Source organism: Leucopleurus acutus (assembly GCF_964270905.1).
Source record: "Leucopleurus acutus genome assembly, chromosome: 3".
NCBI classification, from domain to species: Eukaryota; Metazoa; Chordata; class Mammalia; order Artiodactyla; family Delphinidae; genus Leucopleurus; species Leucopleurus acutus.
The window spans coordinates 41,187,486-41,193,485 of NC_139145.1; positions in this window are offsets into that span (position 1 = coordinate 41,187,486).

Here is a 6,000-nt window from a genome sequence, read left to right on the forward strand (position 1 = left end):
TGTGGTGATGGTCATTCTGACAGGTGAGAGGTGATATACCTCGTTGCAGTCTTTTTTTGCATTACCTACAATTTCCGATGTTGAGCAGCTTCTGGTGGGCATTTTAAAAAATAATAATAAAATCACTCTGAGGGAAATTTACATCTTGATATCTGGTTCCTGAAATTCTGCCTCCTTTTGAAGTTGTTTTCCATAAATAACCCCAAGACACATGTGTCATTTACAGCCTCGAGGGCCTTATGACTATGTAGTTCCCCCAAGCACCAGTTTTCAAGTTGTTGTTTTGGGAATTGTCCACAAACCAACCTGATATCTTCATGTCCCGCTCTGGTAATTGGGGCAACCTGAGCCTTAGGGAAAGTCCTTTTGCTGATTGGAAATTAGAGTGGAATGTACCTGGACAAACACCCAAGGGCTTGTGTCTCATCCCTTTGCCGCTCCTTTTTGTAGTTAGGATTTGTATGACCCTAATAATTTGTGATATTGAGCATTTTGCCATGTCCTTTTTTTTTTTTAAGTGTGAGTAAAATTTACATCTTGAAATTGTCTTCTTGAAAATTTGCCCTGTATTGAACTTTTTTGTCTATTACCGACCTCAGGACAATTTTTGAAAAAAAAATTTGTTTGTTATAGGTGTAGAGAATCTGGTTCCTTTATACATATACATATATCTATTCATCTTCAGATCCTGTTCCCATGTAGGTTATTACACAGTGTTGAGTAGACGTTCCTTGGTACAAGGTGGTCTTTGGTGATTACATATGTTACATGTGTTAGTATATGTATGTTAACTCCCGTATCCTAACTTATCCATTCCTCCCAACTTTCCTTTTGTTTAACCATAAGTTTGTCTTCTAAGTCTGTGAGTGTCTTTCTGTGTGAAAATATGTTCCTTGGCGCAGGCTCAGCGGCCATGGCTCACGGGCCCAGCCGCTCCACGGCATGTGGGATCTTCCCTGACCAGGGCACGAACCCGTATCCCCTGCATCGGCAGTTGGACTCCCAACCACTGTGCCACCAGGGAAGCCCCCTTGGTATCAATTTTCAGATAATCCCATAAATGATATCATAGGATATTTGTCTTTCTCTTTATGACTTATTTCACACAGTATGATTATTTCTAGGCTCATCTATGGTGCTGCAAAGGGCAATCAATGTTTCATTCTTTTTCCGGGCTTATATACCACTGTGTACATGTATCACTTATCCTTTGTCCATTCATGTGTCGATGGACATTTTCGTGGCTTACAAGTCTTGGCTGTTGTAAATATGCTGCAGTGCACGTTTGGGTGTCTCTGCCTTTTCAATTCTGGTTTCCTCGAGTTATAGGCCCAGTAGTGGGTCTGGCAGATCATATCATAACTCAATTTTTACCTTTTAAAGACACCTCCATTTTGTTCACATTAGTGGCTGTTAAAAGTTTACATATCTCCAACAGCATAGGAGGGTATGCATTTCTCCACAACCTCTTCAGCACTTACTGTTTGTAGACTTTTTGCTGATGGCCATTCTGCCTGGTGTAAGGTGATACTGCTTTGTTGTTTGGATTTGCATATCTCTAATTATTCATGATGTTGACAATTTTTTCATGTCTTTTTATTATTTTTTTTAACATCTTTATTGGAGTATAATTGCTTTACAATGTTGTGTTAGTTTCTGCTGTATAACAGTGTGAATCAGCTATACAGTATACATATAACCCCATATCCCCTGCCTCTTGTGTCTCCCTCCCACCCTCCCTATCCCACCCCTCTATGTGGTCACAAAGCACAGAGCTGATCTCCCTGTGCGATGCAGCTGCTTCCCACTAGCTATCTATTTTACATCTGGTAGTGTATATATGTCAGTGCTACTCTCTCAATTCGATCCAGCTTAACCTTCCCTGTCCTCAGGTCCATTCTCTACATCTGCATCTTTATTCCTGTCCTGACCCTAGGTTCATCAGAAACATTTTTTTTTTTTTAGATTCCATATATATGTATTAGCATATGGTATGTGTTTTTCTCTTTCTGACTTACTTCATTCTGTATGACAGACTCTAGGTCCATCCACCTCACTACAAATAACTCAATTTCATTTCTTTTTATGGCTGAGTAATATTCCATTGTATATATGTGCCACATCTTCTTTATCCACTCATCTGTCGATGGACACTTAGGTTGCTTCCATGTCCTGGCTATTGTAAATAGTGCTGCCATGAACATTGTGGTACACGACTCTTTTTGAATTATGGTTTTCTCAGGGTATATGCCCAGTAGTGGGATTGCTGGGTCATATGGTAGCTCTATTTTCAGTTTTTTAAGGAACCTCCAAACTGTTCTCTATAGTGGCTGTATCAATTTACATTCCTACCAACAGTGCAAGAGGGTTCCCATTTCTCCACACACTCTCCAGCATTTATTGCTTGTAGATTTTTCTAATAATGGCCATTCTGACTGGTGTGAGCTGATACCTCATTGTAGTTTTGATTTGCATTTCTCTAATGATTAGTGATGTTCAGCATCCTTTCATGTGTTTGTTGTCAATCTGTATATCTTCTTTGGAGAAATGTCTGTTTAGGTCTTCTGCCCATTTTTGGATTGGGTTGTTTGTTTTGTTGGTATTGAGCTGCATGAGCTGCTTGTATATTTTGGAGATTAATCCTTTGTCAGTTGCTTCATTTGCAAATATTTTCTCCCATTGTGAGTGTTGTCTTTTGGTCTTGTTTATGGTTTCCTTTGCTGTGCAAAAGCTTTGAAGTTTCATTAGGTCCCATTTGTTTACTTTTGTTTTTATTTCCATTTCTCTAGGAGGTGGGTCAAAAAGGATCTTGCTGTGATTTATGTCATGGAGTGTTCTCCCTGTGTTTTCCTCTAAGAGTTTGATAGTTTCTGGCCTTACATTTAAGTCTTTAATCCATTTTGAGCTTATTTTTGTGTATGGTGTTAGGGAGTGATCTAATCTCATACTTTTACATGTACCTGTCCAGTTTTCCCAGCACCACTTATTTAAGAGGCTGTCCTTTCTCCACTGTACATTCCTGCCTCATTTATCAAAGATAAGGTGACCATATGTGCGTGGGTTTATCTCTGGGCTTTCTATCTTGTTCCATTGATGCATCTTTCTGTTTTTGTGCCAGTACCATATTGTCTTGATTACTGTAGCTTTGTAGTATAGTCTGAAGTCAGGGAGCCTGATTCCTCCAGCTCTGTTTTTCATTCTCAAGATTGCTTTGGCTATTCGGGGTCTTTTTTGTTACCATACAAATTGTGAAATTTTTGTTCTAGTTCTGTGAAAAATGCCAGTGGTAGTTTGATAGGGATTGCATTGAATCTGTAGATTGCTTTGGGTAGTAGAGTCATTTTTTCACAATGTTGATTCTTCCAATCCAAGAACATGGTATATCTCTCCATCTATTTGTATCATCTTTAATTTCTTTCATCAGTGTCTTATAATTTTCTGCATACAGGTCTTTTGTCTCCTTAGGTAGGTTTATTCCCAGATATTTTATTCTTTTTGTTGCAGTGGTAAATGGGAGTGTTTTATTGATTTCACTTTCAGATTTTTCATCATTAGTGTATAGGAATGTCAGAGATTTCTGTGCATTAATTTTGTATCTGCAACTTTACCAAATTCATTGATTATCTCTAGTTGTTTTCTGGTAGCATCTTTAGGATTCTCTATGTATAGTATCATGTCATCTGAAAACAGTGACAGCTTTACTTCTTCTTTTCCGATTTGGATTCCTTTTATTTCCTTTTCTTCTCTGATTGCCATGGCTAAAACTTCCAAAACTATGTTGAATAAGGGTGGTGAGAGTGGGCAACCTTGTCTTGTTCCTGATCTTAGTGGAAATGCTTTCAGTTTTTCACCATTGAGGATGATGTTGGCTGTGGGTTTGTCATATATGGCCTTTATTATGCTGAGGAAAGTTCCCTCTATGCCTACTTTCTGCAGTGTTTTTATCATAAATGATGTTGAATTTTGTCGAAAGCGTTCTCTGCATCTATTGAGATGATCATATGGTTTTTCTCCTTCAATTTGTTAATATGGTTTATCATATTGATTGATTTGCATATATTGAAGAATCCTTGCATTCCTGGAATAAAGCCCACTTGATCATGGTATATGATCCTTTTAATGTGCTGTTGGATTCTGTTTGCTAGTATTTTGTTGAGGATTTTTGCATCTATGTTCATCAGTGATATTGGCCTGTAGTTTTCTTTCTTTGTGACATCCTTGTCTGGTTTTGGTATCAAGGTGATGGTGGCCTCGTACAATGAGTTTGGGAATGTTCCTCCCTCTGCTATATTTTGGAAGAGTTTGAGAAGGATAGGTGTTAGCTCTTCTCTAAATGTTTGATAGAGTTCACCTGTGAAGCCATCTGGTCCTGGGCTTTTGTTTGTTGGAAGATTTTTAATCACAGTTTCAATTTCAGTGCATGTGATTGGTATGTTCATATTTTCTATTTCTTCCTGATTCAGTCTTGGAATGTTGTGCATTTCTAAGAATTTGTCCATTTCTCCAGGTTGTCCATTTTATTGGCATAGAGTTGCTTGTAGTAATCTCTCATGATCTTTTGTATTTCTGCAGTGTCAGTTGTTACTTCTCCTTTTTCATTTCTAATTCTGTTGATTTGAGTCTTCTCCCTTTTTTTCTTGATGAGTCTGGCTAATGGTTTATCAATTTTGTTTATCTTCTCAAAGAAGCAGCTTTTAGTTTTATTGATCTTTGCTATCGTTTCCTTCATTTCTTTTTCATTTATTTCTGATCTGACCTTTATGATTTCTTTCCTTCTGCTAACTTTGGGGCTTTTTTGTTCTTCTTTCTCTAATTGCTTTAGGTGCAAGGTTAGGTTGTTTATTCGAGATGTTTCCTGTTTCTTAAAGTAGGATTGTATTGCTATAAACTTCCCTCTTAGAACTGCTTTTGCTGCATCCCATAGGTTTTGGGTCATCGTGTCTCCATTTTCATTTGTTTCTAGGTATTTTTTGATTTCCCCTTCGATTTCTTCAGTGATCACTTCATTATTAAGCAGTGTATTGTTTAGCCTCCATGAGTTTGTATTTTGTATAGATCTTTTCCTGTAATTGAAATCTAGTCTCATAGCATTGTGGTCGGAAAAGATACTTGATACAATTTCAATTTTCTTAAATTTACCAAGGCTTGATTTGTGACCCTAGATATGATCTATCCTGGAGAATGTTCCATCAGCACTTGAGAGAAATGTGTATTCTGTTGTTTTTGGATGGAATGTCCTATAAATATCAATTAAGTCCATCTTGTTTAACGTTATCATTTAAAGCTTGTGTTTCCTTATTTATTTTCATTTTGGATGGTCTGTCCATTGGTGAAAGTGGGGTGTTAAAGTCCCCTACTATGAATGTGTTACTGTCGATTTCCCCTTTTATGGCTGTTAGTATTTGCCTTATGTATTGAGGTGCTCTTATGTTGGGTGCATAAATATTTACAATTGTTATATCTTCTTCTTGAATTGATCCCTTGATCATTATGTAGTGTCCTTCTTTGTCTCTTCTAATAGTCTTTATTTTAAAGTCTATTTTGTCTGATATGAGAATTGCTACTCCAGCTTTCTTTTGTTTTCCATTTGCATGAAATATCTTTTTCCATCCCCTTACTTTCAGTCTGTATGTGTTTCTAGGTCTGAAGTGGGTCTCTTGTAGACAACATATATATGGGTCTTATTTTTGTATCCATTCAGCCAATGTGTGTCTTTTGGTGGGAGCATTTAGTGTATTTACATTTAAGGTAATTATTGATATGTATGTTCCTATTCCCATTTTCTTAATTGTTTTGGGTTTGTTATTGTAGGTCTTTCCCTTCTCCTGTGTTTCTTGCCTAGAGAAATTCCTTTAGCATTTGTTGTAAAGCTGGTTTGGTGGTGTGAACTCTCTCAGCTTTTGTTTGTCTGTAAAGGTTTTAATTTCTCCATCAAATCTGAATGAGATCCTTGCTGGGTAGAGTAGTCTTGGTTGCAGGTTTTTCTCCTTCATCACTTTA